The sequence below is a fragment of the Zootoca vivipara genome, chromosome 5, assembly GCF_965207765.1.
Source record: "Zootoca vivipara chromosome 5, rZooViv2.hap1.1, whole genome shotgun sequence".
NCBI lineage: Eukaryota > Metazoa > Chordata > Lepidosauria > Squamata > Lacertidae > Zootoca > Zootoca vivipara.
Window position 1 is genome coordinate 28172191 of NC_142588.1, and position 21918 is coordinate 28194108.

Below are 21918 nucleotides of genomic sequence, written 5' to 3' on the forward strand. Positions count from 1 at the left end.
CATCTTTTCAGACAACAGGTAATGACTGAAGATAAGGACTCTGAAGCTGTAAAAGTCCTCTTAACTAGCAGGAATGTGTTTCCACTACCTCCCAGCAACAGGCAATGCTTTAGAGTTCATACAGGGATTTCTTGTCAATAAATTGGATCTCAGGGCTTTAGTGTCCTCATTCCAGATGAGTGGGGAGGGATGGGGAAACAGTGTCAGTTATACAAATGGTGAACACTGGAGATAATAGCAGAGATTCCGGTTGGTTGGCTGGGAGACACAATGCAAGGGAGCAATCTGAACAAGCCCAGTTAGATAGCAAGTCAGGAGAAATGATATTCATTTCTCATCCAGAGAACTTTTACAAATGATGTCCTCTTGACTTTCTCCCTTCCCACCCCTGATTATCAGAAAGCTTTACAGGCTGCATTTGTGAGAGTGTCAAACTTCAAGGATATTCCAGAGAAACCTACAGCACCTCCTGGGCTTAAGTCATGACCAAAATGAGGGCAAAATTCAGGGCCAACCCAAGATGTTTTGCTTCTTGAGGTGGAGCAGCAGATGACATCCCATCCCACCTCAAGTCAAGGTGTCTAGCCGTAGTACCCAAGGCCACTCACATTATTATCCTGGGTGAGACAGCATCATTCAAACTTTAGTGGACAGGGGCCACTAGGAGCTGTCCAGGGTCCTGATCTGCTTAAAGAACCTTAGCTGATTCTGTGTGTTGCCTGCTCCTGGGAGCCCTGCAGAACAGGATAAGAGCTGGAGCATCTCCATTATATTCTGTCCAGCCTTTGCTTGAAGACCACACCAGCCCTCTAGGGCAGGCATAGGCAACCTTGGCTCTCCAGATGTTTTGGAACTACAACTCCCGTGATCCCTAGCTAACAGGGCCAGTGGTCAGGGATCATGGGAGTTGTAGTTCCAAAACATCTGGAGAGCCAAGGTTGCCTATGCCTGCTCTAGGGCATCACTTCCATTGTTGAATTTCTCTTACCATTGAGAAGTCCCTGCTAATATTCAACCAGACTCTACCTCCCTATAACTTAAGCCCACTGGATCTACTCCTGCCCACCAGGCAGCAGAGAACATCTGCAGAGAACATCACCCTCGCCTACAGACAGCCTTTCAGGTGTTCACAGAGTTCTGTCACTCTAAGACACACTGTAGTAAGTGTGGGGAGCCAGCTGTAGAGACTTACCCAGCCCATGACAGACCCTTTGGGGCACAGGGATCAGTGGAAGCTGGAGTAGCCCACATATCTCGGTGGTGGAAATTGGAAGCATTCAAATAGATCCCAATTCCCAGAATTAAAGCAGTCTGTGTATGCCCACAAAGAGGCCGTGAAATGCAGTGCAGACAAGGCTGGATCGTGAGTTGGGAGTTTTGCCACCGGAAGGTAAATCTGTGAAGGTGGTACGTCGACCATCACGTGTGACTAACCTATATATTTGTAATTTGCTGCAAGTATGCATGGTTCCTGTGCCGCCTCCTAGCAATCTACAGGTGCAGGCTTCAGGTGTAATTTTCTTTCTGCGTCAGGAAAATTTAAACAGGAAGTGTCCCCCAGTGACAAAATACATTGAAATGAAGGGTTTGGGGAAGCAATGTTTTGTGGAGAAAGAAAAAAATGTTTCTCCTGGGGGGGTCAATGTTAGTCCTTTGGCACTTTGCGGAGCCAAGGAATGCTACTATATAGAAGGCAAATGTGATGATATGCTCACCTTTCCTAGCAACTAATAATCCTGTCCAAAGTATGGAACCTGAGACCTGCACTTGCTGTCCAACTCACACTTACTTTTTGATCTTGGCTATAAAAATGCCTAAGTTTAAATAGCAACACTCATGGGCATGCAGGGTGCATATGACCTCTGTAGTGGTCAGATTCTCCTTTCCTGATAGCTGCTTGTTTTCTTTACTAAAGAGAAGGCCAGTTATTTAAAAGCACCATTCATAATCTAAGGCGGATTTTACTGAGACAGGCTGATAACACTGAGACTTTCGCGCTGGCAAAGCTGGCAAGGAAATCACGACATAAGGCACAACTAGTTCAGTTTCCAACACCAGGATTTGACACACTGAGGATGGATACAATACTTATTAGATGGATATACATGGAGAATTTGAAAAGAAGCCTCTGTTCATTGGCGCTTGTTTGGTGCACAATGGTTAACTTTTTTGGATAGTGGGAAATTATGCAAGGAAAGTATCCTGTGCTGCTTAAACGAATGCTGGTTTTGAGAGAGGAAGATGCTACCATCTCAAAGACTTCCTGGCTTTTGTTTTGTTCCCTGCCACTCCTGAATTTAAAAGATGGGTTTGTTTCCTGAAGCTTTTTGAAAAGGACCTTCATCTTGTTTTTCTGCCTCTTGTGGTTTGGGTGTGATCAGAAGCAGAACATGGACCAGAGTGTAGCAGACAGTGCTTCCAGCTCTCCCATCCTTCTTGACATTGTAAACCTGTCTTGTAAAAGTAAAATTAAAGGCCTGAGTGCTGTCCCTGGAACTCTTGCTCTCTGGACATGTTTTAGCTGCGAACAGCTCCAGCTCACAATGGCAGGGATTGCAGAAAGAGGAGGGAGGATAGCCAGCACTAAATTCCTTTATATAAATCTGTTGATGGCATTTTATCATTTCCTGACAGTCTTCTATAAAAACCACTCAGCTACATTTACAAATTAAAAAATTAGTTTTATGAGAAAGATCTGGCTAATGGTGTAACTAAATCTAGTGAGCAGAAAGATTAGGTACTTCTTCCTTTCCACTGCAAGGAATTTATTAGGTAGCATCTTACCAGGGAGTTGTGGGGGGGGGGGAGAGGCAGAGAAACAAAGAAGTCGAGTTAGAGCCTTTGGACTGTTGAGTGGTACTTCTCAAGGGTCAGCAATGCACCAACCAGAGACTTCTTTGCAGTGATGAAGCATGATTGGACGGGTTAGGGATGTACTTACACTTTATAGATCGCAAATATACTGCCTATAAATAAATGAGTGCCGAACTGGAGAAGGAGTTTAAGTACACGGAGCAGCGGGCTGAATGCTGCGAGAAGAGACAGAAGGAATGAGTAAAGGGCTGGGGAGATTTAGGGGGAGTACATACAGGCACACTTTCAGATCCTAATATTTTGCAGTGGGGGGCATGGACAAGATGCCCTGAGGTCAGGTCCCTCTTCTTCAAGAAAATGAGGTCAGGGACTCAGAGTTAGAAGGGGAACGAATGTAATTCTAGGCTGCATCAACAGAAATTATAGTGTCCAGATCCAGGGAAGTAATAGTACCACTTTATTCTGCCTTGGCCAGACCACAACTGGACCACTGTGTCTGGTTCAGGGCACCAAGTTTTAAGAAGGATATGGACAGGTTGGAATGTGTACACAGAAGGACGACCAGCAACAGACCGCCATATTATTGTTTAGCATTGTCTTCAGTGCTTCAAGCCACTAAAACACTTTCTTCTGTAGGCTGCCATTTTGGCTATGTACTTAAACAAACTGCTTTGTTTTCACCCAAGTTGGGACTCAGTGGTTCTTGGCCAATTTCCCCTGAAGCAATTAAAGGGAGCAGAGTCACAGTGGCATGCAACGAGCTACAAACTGAAGATCTCCGGTATTATGCCTCTGTGGTCACACGGGGAACTCAGGAGTTGATGTAATACATAAACAGATCATGCAGACTCCAGAGCCAACTTGGATTTCAGAGCAAACTTCCCCCCCCCTCTATCTATCTATCTATCTATCTATCTATCTATCATCTATCTATTTCACAAGATTTATATACCACTTTATTGTAAACCTTGAAGCAGTTTGCAAAAAGAATAAAACAATAAAATTATCAGTCATGATAGCTAAAAGTAACTATTTAAAACTTTTTTAAAAAAAATTAAAATCAACAATAAGCTAAAAACCAGATGACAACGCATCTCAAGATTTTATGCATCTAGATAGGCTTGCCTAAACGAAGATGTTTTTTACCAAGTCCCGGGAGGGAAATACAGCGAAGGCACCTGCATGGTGTCAATAGGCAGGGAATTCCAAAGTTTGTATTTATTGTGAACACAAAACAAGTATTATGTGGCACGTTCTCTGCTACTTTGCAGAGAAAAATATCTTCTCCTGCCTCTCAAGCAACTGCAGTGTCTAAGGACGACCTAAAGCAGCCCCTCCCCCTCCCATCGTCAGATTTTACTACAGAGCAGAATGTGCTCCAGATTGTGGCAGAGAACCCAAACTGTCAGAGGGGCTCTTAGAAAGGGTGCTTTGGAAAAGAAGCTGAAGCAGCAAAGGCTCACACTGAGCAACATCTTGTTTGGGGGGGGGGTCACCCAACATGAGCCTGCAAACATCTGCACGAAAACAACAATGCGTATGTTTATTTCTTAGCTTATTCCCTGAAAGTTTTGTCTTTCCATTTGCGGTCTTTAAAGATTACTCTGGGGTGGAGAGAGAGAGAAATAATATGGCGTAATGAATCAAGGCCTTAAGAGGCAGATAAGCAGTGGGCGGCTGGTTGGAGGAGAGAGCATCTCCTGATTTAATTAAAGTCTTAAAAGATACTCCAAGAAACAAAATCCATTCAAGCCATCAATGTGATAAAAAGACTGCGAGTTTTCCATCTACTCACCTGTCTGCCTCATGAATCTCCTTGCTAGGAAAAGTAAAGCAAAGATGTGGTCTTCTTTCATTTAATTCTTCAAACCAGCAATTTTCTTGCAAGCACTACAGTTTTACTGCTCCCTGGAAACACTAATGGGAGCTACGCCTGAGCAGTGAGAGGAGGAAAATGCTTCAAAGCAATGCCAAGGCCAAGGTGCATCAAAGCCCTGAGAGGTAATTGAAGACATGCTATTCGTCGGAGGACAAGGCATGTGTTCTGATCTAAAGCTTCAGAGACGGGGGAGATTACTGAAGGCAGTGGCACTCTGCCAGCCAAGTTCACTCCGGCGTAACTGAGAACAGATATACACACTATGCAGCTCACACAACTTTGAACGTGAGCTTGAGGCTGATGCCTCTGGACTAAATCTCTCCTAAACATTTATTTGCCTGGATGTCTGGAGTATGTCAGAAGTCTGTTCTGCAGGCCCCAAATAGACAGGTTCTTCCAGCTTTCATGCAAGGGTGATTTTGTTCAAATGATTATATAACACGAGCAAAAAAAAAAAGATGGGTGGGAATATGGAACCTGGGTTTTCTTTTTCCCCATCTCTTGCAACGCCAGAAGGCGACAGATATCATGGTACAGGTTAAGTTGTCATCCTAGAGACACTTGTTTACATTCAAGTCTACGAGATGGACCACTCTTTCTTGGCCAGCCTGCACCACATTGTTCAATAGTAACAGTGCACTCCCAACCATGCCTACTCAGGTGTTAAGCCCTGTTGGATTCATTAGGGCTTATCTCTATGTATGCATGGTTAGGATTGTGCTGGAAATCCATCTTATCTGGTGATCCAAGATTTCTGCATGCCTTGCTGATCACAGGATCAACATGATAATATCTCAAGAAAAGCCAGCTCCTGGGCTCTTTGTCACATGCTGTCATGACCAAGAAACTGAATCTATAGTGGATCCATCCATGCGAGATGACTGGACACTGCTACACAGAGGTTTGCTTGGCTCCTGGTGGCTCCTACTCAAGGACAAAGAGCCATAGCTAAGTGGCAGCTTGCCTGCAGAAGGTCCCAGGTTCTATCCCTACCATCTGGGAGAAAACCCCACCTGAAATCCTGTGAGAGCCACTGCCAGTTGATATAGGAAATACTAAATTAGCCAATGGTCTGACTCTGTATAAGGCAGCTTCCTATGAATTCTAAATGAGAAGGTCAAGAATGAAGCAAAATTTGCCCAGCACATTAGACACTCTGCCAAGAATCCCCGATATAGGCATCCACGTATCATTCACCCTCAGATATTATACCAGTAGGCATGTATCTAAGTGTGCTAATCTGATGAATGAAGCCAATGGGATAAATGGGGTTCTAAAATTATCCTGCGGGTTACAAAAGGAACAGTCACAAATAAGTCACTGCTTGGCAGGATATGCAGAGGGATTCATATCACTGATCGTTGTGATGTAAAATTAAACTGCAATAAATAAATAAATCACAAGGTATCTTGCTACCAATTAATTCATAAATAGATGAGTAAATTATTCAGTGTGAATTTTTCACTCAGATTTGTTCACTCTGTTTACTTTTTTCAAGCTTGGTGAAGACTGAACTGTGGGCTATTGTTAAGTGTTGTTGCTTTTTTACCTTTACCCATGTTGCTCTTCTCTGTGCCATGCAATACGATGCATGTCTAATCGGAAAGAAACTGCAGGACTGTAAGACCATTCAACTCAAGGCTTATTTCTGAAAAGGCATGTATAGGATTTCCCTGTTAAGTGTGCAGACGTGTGGCCCAATCCCAGGCATTTTTTCACAGATGTGAATTTCATTTCACAATTAGAATTGCTTGATGGCTCCACTGTCTCCCTTTTCTTTACCCAAATCCAGAAGTACTCCTTCCTTTCAGTCGAGTGCATATTTCCCCCCCACTCTCTTTTAAAGTTTCACTGGGAAATAAAACCAGTAAGAATGGAGGCTCCTCAGGAACTGACGTAGTCAATTTCCACACACTGTATGGAGGTTGAGGAAGAAACTGTAATCAGGAGTTTGGAAATTCTCCAGTACATTTTTTAAACTTTCCTCATTTATTCACTGAGTCAAACCACCCATTGAAAAAGTCAATGCTCAAGCATCCAAGCATGATAGATGCCTGAAGAGTTTCTTTTCTCTCTCCCACCACTTATTCAAGGATTATCTGCAAACAGGAAAATGTCATGTGTAAAACAGCTCTTGCAATCCATATAGTTTTGGAACCCATCTGCAATACAGTCAATATCGTGAATCCATTTGCAGCCATGCTTTTGAGTGGCAAGTCTGGATAACAAAATGAATCTAACATGCCATCTTGTCATTGCAATATGGCGGGCTCTGTTAGTTAGAAGCAAAATGTCTAAAATTGTTGCATTCCTGCTGGATGCCCGAGTAAGGTGAGTGATGAGAAAGGTACCACTCATTCTGTTCAGAAACTATGTGCAATAAAAGCAACGGATGGGAGCAATCTGATTCTATAGATGCAGTCCATACATCCACCACAGACCTTTTCTACAAGCAGCTCTGCAAATTGCTGCCCAGTCTCCATTGCTGAATTTGAACACAGTAGTTTTACCAGCTGGGGAAAACAGTGTACTGTACCTTGGTTTGATCCCTGCTGCCACCTAGAGGTAATAAATATAGAAACCAATCTGCCTTAATTAACAAAACAAATGGGAGAATATTAACAAGATGAGAAGAACTCAGCAGGGAAGAGTCAATTGATGCTATTTAGTAGATGGCTCAATATGTTGTTTTCTAGATTGTGTGCACCTTGGGGCAGGGAGCAGCCCTCACATTCTCTGTAAAGCGCCTTGTATATTGGGGGGGGGGGTGGCAATCGTAATAATTCTTCACAAAGATCACAACCGTTACCAGTAGGGCTGATAGTCTAATTGTTCGATTCATAATGTAGACAAAACATGATATCGATGTTGATAGGCTGTGATGTACTAAGATCACGGACGCTCATGCAGGATGAAAAGAGGCATTGGGAGGCACAGAGAGCGGGGAAGGGACAGAGAAAGAGAGAGAGAGCTCTTGCAATGATGCAAAGCCCGTTCACTTTTGGCTCTAACTCCATCCTCCATCAGCTGGGATGACTTTTCCCGTGAGTCTTAAGGAAAAGGCTCCTCCTTCTGGTTTAGTGCTATGCACACAGGTAGGAAGAAACTGCTGTCAGTCTTTGGTTCTCTCTCACACACACACACACACACACGTCTTAAAATGATTAAGTTCAATCTGCAATTATCTAACTGCACCTCTGGAATCCAGGGCAAAACATATTCTATTTGCTTAAGGTGCACAGCTTTCTATATTTGGGGGGGGGGTCAATCCAAGGGGTGGAAGGAAGAACCTTGCCTTCATTTCTTTGGCCACTGGCCTCAATTTTGCGGTCAGTTCATTACCCAACCCTTTGCATGTTTTTTAATGTTAAAATCTTAATTTAAATGAATTTGCAGTGACACACGCATACATGCCTTTATGTGCCTATTTCTTTCTCTTGTCGTTTTGGGTGGTAAGGATGCTTATGTGATGGGGGTTTGTCATGGCACTGCTTTTCAAATGGCGTTTTAAAGTGACTGTCTCATTTTGTTAATCCTGCTTTAAATAGAGTTTGCGTGTAATCCCCCAGGTGGAAAGGTGCATCGAACATTACAATGGATTATGATGTGGCAAAATGTGGACCAGTGAGATAACTGCCACAGTTAATTTCCTGCCTTCTCTATGTAAAGCTCACCTTTGGCCCTTCTGTCTGAGTGTTGACTGTTTCCTGTGCTTGAGTGTGCTCAAGAGATTAGGATGCTCTTCCCACTGCTGCCCCCCCCAAAAAAAACTCTTTGGAAAAAATGTATATTCCTCCCCCCCCCCCAAAAAAAAGCACCTGGTGCATGGAGGTGTGATTTATATAATCAGTTCTGACTTTGAGAAAAACATGTCACATTGCATATTGTTCAGAATTGGCTGCTTCGTAGGCCAATTCTCCTGTTTGCAATTTTTAATAATCAAACACTTTCCATGTTGCTAGTCCTCTCTATGCATCCTTTGCATTCGAGAGACTTCCCCTTTAGGGAAAGGAATTTGTAATGTGTTCGTTCTCACTGGGTACCGTGGAGGAAAAAATAATCCCTAACTAAATTAACCAATGAAAAGTTGTCATTTCCTCTCCTCAAGGAACACGCTGGATGAATAAGGTTTGATCAGTTTTACATGCAGCCTGAGACGTTGCAAACATTTTTTTTCCTCTCCCCTTCAGATAAATTATTTGACAAATCTCAGCATCATTCATCCAATGTATTCCCTGAGTACTATTTGACCTGCTCTGTTTTACATCAGAATTAGACTGCGAGGCTTTCACAACTCCCTGAGAATAATTCAGTGAGCCAGCTTCTATGTTTCTTTCTTGACCCAGTTCTCTCTCTCTTTTTTAAGCCAATTATAAATCGTGAAGCTGCAGAACAACACCTACAACTAGTGGACCAGCGGTATGAGGAGACTGGCCTGAATAAGGAGGAGCCTCTCTGCCCCTATTTTTCATCTGATGGGAAGTTTCAGCTGGCAGAAAGAAAACAGAATGATGGACTACCTTTCCCCTTTGTTTTGTCGATTGGTGCCATTCTACATGTTTGACACAGTCAGTACAGTAGTGGCAAGTTCAGAAGTGCAGGATCTTTTCATGACAGTCGCAGCCATGGCCTCTCACAGCCACACACCCTTCTAAGATTATTCAACTGTCTAAGATTATGCAATAATAAAAATTAGGGATGCAACAATTGATGCAGATCTCCATGTGTTGCCTTTCAGCTAGATCTAATATTTTCTATGCAGGTATGCACAGGCAAATTACTTGGAGTGCTCCAATATCTTCTTTTCAGAGTGACTCCAGTTGTGTTTTCCACGAAGTTCCTTTGTAAGTAGCAGAACTCGCACACTATTCTTATGAGACTGAATACAGTAGTACCTTGTGTTTTCAGTGTTCCTCATTGGCTAGCATTGGAGCATAGAGAACAATTCTTCTGTGTTCTTCCCACACGCCTTCTCCAGAATGACCCTAGGAGCCAATTCTCAGTGGCTGACTTACCTCCTTCCACTCAGTCAACCCAAAAGGTGAGAAGACTTTGGACTAGATGGGTCTTTGGTCTTATCCAGCAAGGTCCCAGTTATTTTGGTTGCATTCTTAATATACACACAAACTACATTGTCTTATGAGAAAAGCAGTACAGTGGTACCTCGGGTTACAAACACTTCAGGTTACAAACGCTTCAGGTTACAGACTCCGCTAACCCAGAAATAGTACCTCAGGTTAAGAACTTTGCTTCAGGATGAGAACAGAAATCGTGCCCCTTCAAACTCATAGACTCTTATATCCACCCCGAATGACAACTCCCATAGCCTTGTAAAGCATTTTTATTTTTAATAGCTGGTATATGACCGTAATAAAGCTTGATTGATTGAATCGTGCTCCAGCGGCACGGTGGCCGCAGGAGGCCCCATTAGCTAAAGTGGTGCTTCAGGTTAAGAACAGTTTCAGTTTAAGAACGGACCTCCGGAATGAATTAAATTCTTAACTAGAGGTACCACTGTAACTCAATGGTAGGGGCACACTTAATCCCTTGTGTTTCTAGATGGGGTGGAGAAACACTCTTGTCTGGAGACCCGCTGCTAGCTGGAGACCCACTGCTAGCCAGATGGACCCATGGCCTGACTTGGCATAAGGCAGTTTCCTATAGCTCAGTCGGTAGAGCGTGAGACTCTTAATCCTGTGGTTGAGTATTCAGGGCTGAGGCTGTTTAGGGCTTAAGAGGTCAACACCAACACTTCGAACTGTGTCCAGAAATGTACTGGGAGGCAATGTAGATCTTTTAGGACCAGAGTTATATGGTCTCGGCGGCCACTCCCAGTTACCAGTCTGGTAGCCACACTCTGGATTAATTGTAGTTTCCAAGTCACCTTCAAAGGTAGCCCCACATAGAGAACATTGTGGTAGTCCAAGCAGGAGATAACCAGAGCATGTACCACTATAGTGAGGGAGAGTGCAAACAGGTAGGGTCTCAGCTAACAGACCAGATGGAGCTGGTAGACAGCCACCTATGTTCCTATGAACGCTTTGCTTAGCTGGGATCACCTCCTGTGATGACAAAAAGAGATCTCTAGATATCAAGGCACTATCTTCTAACAATTTGCTTCCTTTGAAGAAACATCAACCAACCACCCTTGGCTATTAAAAAGCAAAGGAATGGTCCCAGAAGCCAAAATAGTATTTATATAGCATTTTCCCGAAGCCCTCGAAGCTCTTGCCATATATTATCTTGTTATCTTTACATCAACCCTGTAAATACATCCATAATTCAACCGCTCATATCTTCAGTATAGGACAAAAAGAGCTGACACCCAAGGGAACAAGTCATAATTGACAGATCAATGTCTTTAACGGCTATCAAGACCGGGTGAGAGAGACATTTCAAAAATCAGATTATTATTACTTTTCTAAAAAGGCAATGAGCAGGCTTGCACTTGGAACAATCAGGGCAGCTGAGAGTCCAGAGGCAACTTAGCGAAACGACAGTAGAGATTAATAAGGGTTGAGAGAAATGTCAACATGTGGGTGAAAGGAAGCCTCCTAAGGTCTTGCAGAACTCCACCCTCCAAGCCTGGCTATGGTTTATTAAGATTCAATGAGCCAAGGGTTTATTAAGCAACATGCTCAATCGCTGAATCTACAAGCATCATCAAATTTCATTGGAACAAACAATCACCGGCTGATGCCAAGGGCACATTACTGTTTCCAGCCATGTCTTTAGCGTCCAAATTAACCTTTTCACAGCTGCCAGGCACCACAGAGTGGCTGTGTTTTGCATTCTTTCCTTAATAGCAAATTTGATACACATCTTTGCCTCCTGCGAGACTCGGGATGCAAGAACCCTTGAAAATTGCTGTGTCCACCGCTGCTGCAACACCGCCGCTGTTCTTCACAAGTTTCTGGCTGGTTGTTTTCATGGCTGTAGGCTGCACCTGAAAGAAGAGTCAGAGTGGAATGGGATGGGGGTATCTCGCTCCTCGTTCTTAACGAGGCCAGCCTCTTGATTGACAAGTTGACATGTCCAGCTGACAGATCTGTCCGGGGCTTTCAGTGGCCTCTAGCTAAGCAGCTTCAGTGCATCACCCACTGTGCTCATTTGATTCCCTGCAAGGCTCCTGAATCTCACAAGCCACCTTCTGAGATACTAGTAGATATTCCAGAATAGTCCTTCACTTTCCTTCGCAACTGTTATTTATTTTTAAACTGCGGGAGGCAGTGCGAGACAGGAGTGCCTGGCGTGCTCTGGTCCATGGGGTCACGAAGAGTCGGACACGACTAAATGACTAAACAACAACAACATTGTTGCCTGGCTAAAGAATTTGTTGTCATTGATTAATTAACACGCTGCCTCTGGTGAACTTCAGACTTTGGGGAACTTCAGACTTCAGACTTTGGTTCAGACTTCAGACTTTGGTTTCTGTTGCATTTGACATCCAGTCTGGCGGAAAGTTCTAGCAAACTCCAAAGGTTGCACATGACTTTGCGACATTCTGACTGGTCCTAATCAAGGTGTTATCATTCTGTGGCTTTGGGTGCCATCAATTTTTATGTGCCCTGCAGTATGTTCTCCTGGGCCATGCAGGAGAGGGAACTTTAATCCAGAAGGAAAATACCTTCTGAAATAAGAAAATAGCGTAACGGGGGAGGGGGAGCCGGAAGTGCATGCACACTAACTTTTTTCTCACCCAGTTTTAATGTATTTATGTGGGTGGAGGGGATAGTTGGTTGCAAGTCACTTTGGGTTTCCTTAGCCAAAAGAAAGTGGCTAAAAATTCATTAAATAACAATAACTTCCCTTTCCCTCTTCCCTCTTCTCTCCCTGGAATCCCTGCCCCCTAGCCCTGGAATCTGCTGTGGGGGGATTGAAAAAACAACAACAACCCAGAACCAATTTGGACAACACAGGGAGAAGAGGAAGTTTCCTTGTGCAAGCAGAAGTCGTTGCAGGAGTGGAAGGACTTAGCTGGATGCAATCCCTCCTTTTCCACCAAGATGGCATGTGCAATCTCCATCATGTTTTTTGTTGTTTTAAATGTGTTTTCGGCTTTATTCCTAATTGTATTGCTTTTCCACCTTGGTGTTCCTTGCCCTGGGTTCCTTTGAGAGGAAGGGTGGGATAAAAAAAATATTAATAAATAAGTGGAAGAACCCCAATTAATCAGCAGGCAGATTTCCTCTTCCAATGTAACTATTTTCAGTATGCAGGTGGATGGCACTATCTTAGGGTGTTTCCAGGAAGCCTGTTTATTGATTGTTTGTTCTGATTTGTTTGCAGGGAGGTTAGATGATGCTTGAAAGCAAGTGTCATCCCACACTTTCCAATTTCCTGTCACTTTCCGTATTGCAAAAAGGCTGGCTCTTTGGAGGGGAGGGTTGTTGCACAAGACCTCCCTATGAACTATAATTGTGTGACCTGAATTTGTCCGTATGTGATTGGGTCCCACCTGAAAATACCAACAGTCTGGAAACATCCCTTTGGAGATGAATTCTACTCTCTCCCTCACCATGCATCTTCTGAGAGGATGTGGTGCTTTTTATTCACCTGCTGTTCACAGGAATCTTTTCATTTGTTATGTTTTGGAATGGTTAATGAATTATATTGTTTGTTTTTGATGTTTGGAGTCAGGATCATCCCTGACAAGTGGCATGATAGATTCACTTATTTATTAAATCTTATTAGATCTTCTAACCCTTAGAATGGGAAATGAAAGATGAGCATGTGAAATCATATATGATTAATTGGGCAAGGGATGTGGGGCACAATATTGAGTCTGCACTATGGGAGAAGCTATGGGAAACGAACCTGAAATATACTGTGTGTTATACATTGAAGTAAAGCCTCATGAAAATGATCCACAGACGGTATTTAACGCCATGTAGACTAGCAAAAATGTTTAAAGCTGGGACAGGCAAATGCTTGAAGTGTAAAGAGGTAGAAGAATCATTTTACCACATGTGGTGATTGTGTAAAGTAATAAAGGAATTCTGGGAAATGATTTATAACGAATTAAAAATATTTAAGAGAACATTTCCCAAGAAACCAGAAGCTTTTCTTCTGGGAATAGTAACAACATAAGTGACCCTATATGGTTTTTTTAAAAAAAAATTATGCCATTAAAGCAGCCTGAATTCTGCTTGCACAAAAATGGAGAACAGGTGTAGTACTGACCATGAAGGAATGGCACTTTAAGTTGTTGGAATATGTGGAGCTGGTGGGTCTGACTAGGAAGATAAGAGAACAAGATGATGAAGAATACAAAAAGGATTGTAAAATGTTTGTAGAGTATTTTGAAAATCAGTATAAACAAGTGAACAGATTAGCAGGACTTGAATAAATTCAGCAGTATAAAAGTGGAAGTAGGAGATAGTAGAGTAGAACTTGGTAACTTAAATTACGTGGAAGAGAGGGAAAAGAAAAGATACAATAGGAGGAGACGAAGGGAAATCCTTAGGTGATTGGTATTGTGTCCTTGGTTTTTTGTGGTTTTCTTTTCATTTTTCTTCATTTATTCTTTACTTTCTTTTTCTTTTTAATTGTATGTAAAAACACATAGTAAAATTACTTTCAATTAACCCAACTGATTAATTGTCAGAGCACTGCAGCTGGAGGAAGAACTGTCGAAAATGTCAGGGCAGAATTGCAGGTGGTTTTATGGCACCGGGAAAGCAGATGAAGGTAAATCAAAGCTGGCTTGTGAAAGGTAAATGGTGTTCCATTGAAATATCAATAGGCATGTGCCAAAGAAAGCAGGCGCCATTGTATTAAAGCACTGTGAGGTGCCTTTCCCCCTTCCTTCCAAGGAACACCAAGCTCCTGATCCTGCAATATTAAAAACAAACAAACAGCTAGCTCTCTCAGGTACCTTCCTCAGTGCAATCACATATTTCACTCTTCTGTGTATAATAGCATTTCAATTCATAATGCACTTTACCTTACCAGAACTCTGTTTTTGTGTGTTCCCATTTCTAACCTCTTGTCCGGGTATTTGCAAACCCCTCTCTCCTATACCTCTTGAAAGAATTGCTTTTCACATAATGCAAAGCATGGGGTGGGGATCCTCTTGTGTTTGGAAGCAGTGAGAATGGAGCATGGAGAAAACATGCTCAGCAGAGAAAAGGGAGCTTGGGAATCCCTGGATTCATTTCTAGCCAAGCCAGGGCAAAAAGTTCGACGCCACTCATGTGCCAGGTCAACAGCAGGTCGCCTTCATCTCTTTAAATAAAACAGGATGAATGGGTATTCACTGCAAATGCTTATACAACAGTTAACATTTTCCTCACTTTATGACGGAAAGTTAAGATGCTCCTGTCCTCTCAAGCCTATTACGTATTTGGCTACAGTTGCTTTGATCTGTTTAAGAAGAATACATTATATAGCTGGCAGAGGGCAGCAGGATGCTCCCCAGTCCACCAGAACCAGTGCCTTGGAAATGAGCACATGACCCTTCTATGGTCATGTTGCCATCAGAGTGGGCAGAGCTAGGGGAGGACAGTTGGCATCAGACAGTTGCTAGAGCCAACCCCCAGCATGGCTGAAGCTGAGTTGGTGGTAGGGAGGAAGAAAATGCCTCTTGGCTCATCTAGAAGCAAACTTTGTTCTTCTGAACTGCAACAGTTTCAATCCAAATTAGCTCAAAAGAACGATGAATTCCTGTCCTGTTCTCAGGCTTTCTCTTTTTGCTCACCATCACCTCCATTTTCTATTGTCCATGTAACTTGAAGAGCAGGAAAATGATGTCTTGATTTCCATTGTAAACTTGGCTGAGCAGACGACCCGCTTAGATTGTCTTCGTTGCTTAAAGCAGTGTTTCCCAAACTTGTGTCTCCAGCTGTTTTTGGACTACAGCTCCCATTATCCCTAGCTGGCAGGACAAGTGGTCAGGGATGATGGCGATTGTAGTCCCAAGTTTGAGAAAAACTGGTCCAGTTTCTGACATTTGCTCCACAAGGAGCTGGCCATGGTGCTGATTTCCTGCAGTTAGGTCTGCCTTCCGCAGGGTTTCGCCAGCACTCCTACAGGGTCCTGGCCTGAAATACAGACAGAGAGAAACACACATATCATCATCACCATCATCACCACCATCATCATCACCACCACCACCACCACAGCAATCCTTTTGCTAATAATAATAATAATAATATAAAATAGATTCCCAACAGATGAGGCTGCTTGGTTCTGATGAGGTGGCTCCCTCCTTCTGACATGCCGTTTCCCACTGTCCTCTGCAATCGGCAGATATCTTTAACCTTCTGGGGTTGCCATGCTCTGGCACACAGTTCCTGCCATGCTTTCCCCCCTCTGCCGACAAACAAATCATTCTGTGGCTGAAATCACCACTTGAGCATCCTTTCGAAAAACAAATTGCCGAGGAGACAGTAATCAATTCTGTGCCTCCATGTTATTACAGCTATAACTGACCCCTAAAAATTAACCTGTCTTTTGGGAATGCCCTTCAGCCAGAAGCGAGCAAATCTTATAAGAGGAGAAGATTCGGCCTTGTCCCAGTCGAAGCATGGGATGAGGTTCTCCACTCTTCCTGCAAAACAAGGAGCTTGCATCTAGCCACAAATCTGCACATCCAAATAAACGCACCTAAACTTTTAAAATTAGGAGGGGCCACCACTGAACAGGACAGCACCTGCTTGCATGCAGAAGGCACTAGGTCCAATCCATGGCATTACCAGCTTTAAAGGGCAACGGAACCCGGCCGCAGCATCTGAAATCATGCCTGAAACTATGGAGAGCTGCTATCAACCAGAAAGGCAGCACTTTTAAAATCACATTTCTATCCTGCCTTTGCTCCAAAAGGAGCCTAGGACAGCAAACAACCAAGCAGCGAAACAATGCAATTTTAAAAAGTCAATTTTAAAAATATTGATGGCTTTTGATAAATATACTGCAATGGTGTGCAGAAATAAATAGTCCGACAAGACTGCTGGTTGAAAGGATAAAGAAAACTTGGGTACAGGTTTTACATGTGGTTAAGATGGAGCCAAGTAGTTAACACGAGCAGAAGCTGACTCATACTCGTAACCAGGCATCTCCAAACTCAGCCCTCCAGCTGTTTGGGGACTACAACTCCCATCATCCCTACCTAACAGGTTGCCTTTTTGTCTATCACCCTCTACTGGCTCAGGTACCTAAGTGCAAGCATTGTTGCTTTCCTTGCAGCACCTAATAGATTTAGTTTTGGACAAGGCAGCAGAAGACAAGTCTTCAGTTATCTTCTCAGCAGCTGTGCAGGGTTAGGCCAAATGCTGTGATGTGGAAGTACACATGCAACTGCAAAGGAAAGCCAAAAGGCAAGTGCTCGATATGTAGCTGGGGTGGGATGCTGTGTGTAGTTCTGAAGTTACGTCTTCCAAAGCAACTACTCTGTTCCAAACTTTAAAATGGAAAGTGTAATGCTGGTGGTCAACAAAAGAGGTTTAAAGACTATCTCAAGGCAAACCTTAAAAAATGTAGTATAAACACTGACAACTGGGAAACACTGGCCTGCGAGCGCTCTAGTTGGAGAACAGCCTTTACCAAAGGTGTCATGGGCTTTGAAGACACTCGAACTCAGGACGCATGGGAGAAATGTGCTAAGAGGAAGGCACACTTGGCAAATCCACACCGCGATCAACTCCCACCTGGAAACCAATGTCCCTACTGTGGAAAGACATGTGGATCCAGAATTGGCCTCCACAAGCCGGCAGCCCAGACAACCCAGTGAGCTGATCAGGATCTATAAGTGGAATTTTATTTTTATTTCTATTTTTGGACTTTCTGGAAATCCTTTTTTGGTTTATATGCTTTTGAAATGTGAGTCTGAACTTTATTTCTAATAAGATTTGGAGAATGCAGCCAGCTTGTTAAAATGGAGTCGAGAAAATAAACTGTGACCATTTTCCACCACATGTGACAAGTTTTGACCTTGACAGGATTGAACTATGTCAACAAAAAGGTATTCGCCTGAGTTCCAGCGGACTGTTTTGACCATAATGTGGGAAGTAAGAATAGGACTATGTCAAGAGGAGACACAACAGCAAGAGTTAAAGCAACAATTCCAGATGGTGATGGCAGAATATGACTTCTTAGAGGATGAAGATACTGAAACTGAGGAAGACGAGTGTGAGAATGACAGTGACAGTGATTTGGAGGATTTTGACAATGATGGGGACTGTGACTTGGAACGAAAAAATGAAGATGAGGACTGTGACAATATAATACAAAATGAAGCCCACCACGAAAGAAAAGATGATTTTACTCTACAAAAAGTCAGGTGGAGTGCCCCTCCTTTGAGGGGTGTACGATTGGATTTACTGGAACTCCAGAATATCCACAGGGAAGAGGAAAAAAATAAGCAGAGAAGAGAAGAAACTCAGGGGTGCTGTATGGAGGCCTGGATGGCAAAATACTGCAAAAAGGGGGTGGGGTGAAGGGAAAGTGAGGTTGTGATTAATAGGATGGATTATTAGGATTAAAACTGGACTGCTGACTACGGAACTTGCTGGATTGGGGGGTTGGAGCCGGAAATTGGGGGTGAAAGGTTAGATTGGGAATAGTTATAGTTTAAAAGTGAATTGATTTTGGAAAAAGGTGAAAATATGGAGGCTTATAGAGGGGGGGGAAATTAGGCACGGGAAGAAAAAATGGGAGTTTGATTTTTCAGTGATTTGGATATTTGGTGAAAATGATAATAGTCAAGTTTTAAAGTAGTATAAGGTATAAAGGTAATTATTTCATAGAATAAGAAACTGTTGAAGAGGATAAAAAAGGGATGAAAACCGGGGAAGGGGGGAGGTTGGGGAAGTCCACAAAATATGGTTTATTAATTATGAATGGAAAAAATATTATTTTTGTTTTGTTTTGTTTTTCCTTTTTTGTCTCTTTTTTTTCTCTTTTTTTCTTTTTTTTTACTCTTTTTTTGGTATGAGAACAGATGGTTGGATGGATGCCTTCCTGCGTACTGCCCTGGTTTCCTGGAGCTCTCTGGTGGCAGGGGGGGGCTTTGGGGGCAGGGGAGGGGGAGGAGGACAGAAATCCAACCATAAAATGGACCATCTCTGACTGTTCACCTGCGTGGGATACTTCTGTGGCAGGGGAGGACCCATGGAGGGGGGTGGGAAGAAGGTGGAAAAGGTGTTCATGTATGTACCGTTTTTTGTAATTTGTAAAATCAATAAAAATTATGCTTAAAAAAAAACAGAATTGGCCTCCACAGTCACTTACGGACTCATTGTTAAAACCGTGTTTATGGAAGACAACTTACTCAGCTACGAGTGATCATCAAAGAAGAAGAAGTTCTGAAGATGTCCACCACTATTACTGCCACCAGCATGGCACACACACGCTTGCCTTCTTCCCCCAGGTCTCATGCAGGGGTGCTTAGGGAATTTGAATCCTGTCCATCCCAGTGCAAATGGATCTTACCTCTGCCTCCTGGACTAATGTGCAGATTGGAACATAATTATTCTTTGGATTTCACACTTCTCCAAAGGGTGTGATGCGGTTTTTGATTCAAAAGAACATGCCAATGTGCATTTAAAATGGGTATTTTAGGATCAAACACATTTAGAAATGCATGCACTGAAACGTATTTATTCGTTCCTTCAACTTTGAAGTGTTTTACTGAAGAGAGAATTGTGTGATGTGGTGGGTGTTATGGAGATTGTTGAGCAATTGCATACTCGGAGGTTGCGTGCTTAGTTTTGTGCACTGTGGACGCATAGTTCGGTGTGGTGTGAATATGCAGGTGAATGATTTTGGTGATCAGCTCTCTATATTGGACAAACAGGCCAAACCCTACGCCAAAGGATAAATGGACATAAATCTGACATCAGGAACCAGAAGACAGAAAAACCAGTAGGAGAACACTTCAATCTCCCAGGACATTCTATACAAGATCTCAAAGTAGCTGTCTTACTACAAAAGAATTTCAGAAATAGACTGGAAAGAGAAGTTGCTGAATTGCAACTTATCACCAAGCTCAAAACCATGGAGGGACCTGGTTTGAACAGAGATATCGGGTTCTTATCTCATTATACATGATAAGCGATCTTCAGCCATCTCAACCCTTGCTTTTTCATGCAAAACCATTTGCAGTCGTTTCCGGTCATCAACAGCTATCAGTCAGTCAATCACCCATTTCCACCACCCTTCTGAGTGATCCCCCCTCCCCATCCCCACCCCTCCCCACCCCTTCTCTACATAAGTGCCTGGAAACTTCCATTTCACTGTATCTGAAGAAGTGTGCATGCACACGAAAGCTCATACCAAAATAAAAACTTAGTTGGTCTTTAAGGTGCTACTGAAGGAATTTTTTTATTTTACTTCGATCCAGACCAACACGGCTACCTACCTGTAACCATAAATAGACTGATTCATCCATTCCATGTTCCATGGGAAGCAGGCCATAGAAGTTCACCATCAAATTGAACCACCTGCTCAACAATTTAAAGAACAACTCTTCCTTCATACGTGTGCTTGACATTTGCCCTCCTTTTCCAGCTCTTCCTCCTGCTGTTGTATATCTTCTCATCTAACCAAAATACTCTTCTGAGTAGAATGTGAACAGAAACGTATGCATTCCATATTATTTTCTCCTGTCATGGATATCGAGGAGAACAGAAGAAGAAGAAGAAGAAGAAGAAGAAGAAGAAGAAGAAGAAGAAGAAGAAGAAGAAGAAGAAGAAGAAGAAGAAGAAGTTTGGATTTGATATCCCACTTTATCACTACCCGAAGGAGTCTCAAAGCGGCTAACATTCTCCTTTCCCTTCCTCCCCCACAACAAACACTCTGTGAGGTGAGTGGGGCTGAGAGACTGCAGAGAAGTGTGACTAGCCCAAGGTCACCCAGCAGCTGCATGTGGAGGAGCGGAGACGCAAACCCGGTTCCCCAGATTATGAGTTTACCGCTCTTAACCACTACCCCACACTGTTATAAACTTCTACGAATTCCTTCAAATTTGCCATTTTCTATGGGCAACAGATTAGTGAAATCTCAAGTGAGTTTCAACTACAGTGGTATCTCTGGTTATGAACTTAATTAGTTCCGGAGGTTCGTTCTTAACCTGAAACCGTTCTTAACCTGAGGTACCACTTTAGCTAATGGGACCTCCCACTGCCGCCGCACCGCCAGCGCGCAATTTCTGTTCTCATCCTGAGGTAAAGTTCTTAACCTGAGGTACTACTACCGGGTTAGCAGAGTCTGTAACCCGAAGTGTTTGTAACCTGAGGTATCATCTCCTGCACCAACCACCAGTTTAGAAATTTGATTCCGTTCTCATTTAGAGGTGACCTTTACAAGGATCCCATCCCACCTGAGTCACTGTGCAGTGGCTCTAACAAGGTCACCTGAATGGTGCTTCAGAATGTCACCACAGTGCATGGAGCCTTTCTACCTTTTCCTTTTAATAGGCACACTTGTAGGAGAAATTATCAAAAATGTGGCCGATTGGGGAAGGGAGGGGAAGAGAGATGAGGAAAGGTGCTATTTCATTAGATGTCAGGTTTCCTTGCTCTGAAAGCACTTTTGCTCTGGCACTTTTTTCCTGCAGGCGATGATAAAGCTACTGATTAAATTTTAAAGAAACTGTCTTTGAACAAGTCAAGAGCTGAAACTGTAGGGGAATACATTATTTAAAGGAGAGGCCATGTGACTTCCAGGCTCCAGCACAGATAGCACTTGTCCTGAAAGTCCCGGGCTGCAGCGCCTCTCCACCACATAACGGCACCTCTTCTAAGTAACAAAGAAGAGCCTTGAACTCTGATATATGCTGAAATAACTCATTTATTGCATCCCCTGAGTCTAACTTTAACAAGGCTCCGTTTTTATAGCTAATACTCTGGAAAACTATAACTCCCGCTCTTTACGACAAAGCACAAAACCCTGCAGGAAAATTGGGGGGGGGGTGTCACATGAGTTTATCTTGCTTTACCCATCAGGGCCCTAAATATTCCACATAAATACATATATCACATGGTTCCTGTAAAAATAATAATAATAATAATAATAATAATAATAATAATAATCGGCTGTAAATGGCTAAACACCAGCTCAATGGTATGACTCATTTGTGTGTGTGCAGATTTACACAGCAAGATGACCGACAGTGTCACAGTGATTGATAAAACTCTTTGGGAAAGTTAAACTTGTGGCTGACCTTTGTCTTGTACTCTTCTTGCTTTCTTATTCCTCGTGGTCACCTGACATGCTCCCCAAATTTG

General features: G+C 43.0%; 1 long non-coding RNA gene across 3 annotated transcripts in view; it reads right to left on the reverse strand.

Moving 5' to 3' along the window:
• The window catches only part of LOC148685623 (uncharacterized), a 44082-nt gene extending 39153 nt beyond the window's left edge, over nucleotides 1–4929 (reverse strand). Inside the window, exon 1 of one of the 3 annotated variants that reach the window (XR_015950172.1) lies at nucleotides 4610–4921. This is a non-coding gene — a long non-coding RNA (uncharacterized LOC148685623). Of the gene's footprint in view, nucleotides 1–4609 lie in introns of all 3 variants that reach the window. The other 2 variants (XR_015950170.1, XR_015950171.1) reach the window with 2 other exon arrangements.
• Nucleotides 4930–21918: the final 16989 nt, after the last annotated feature.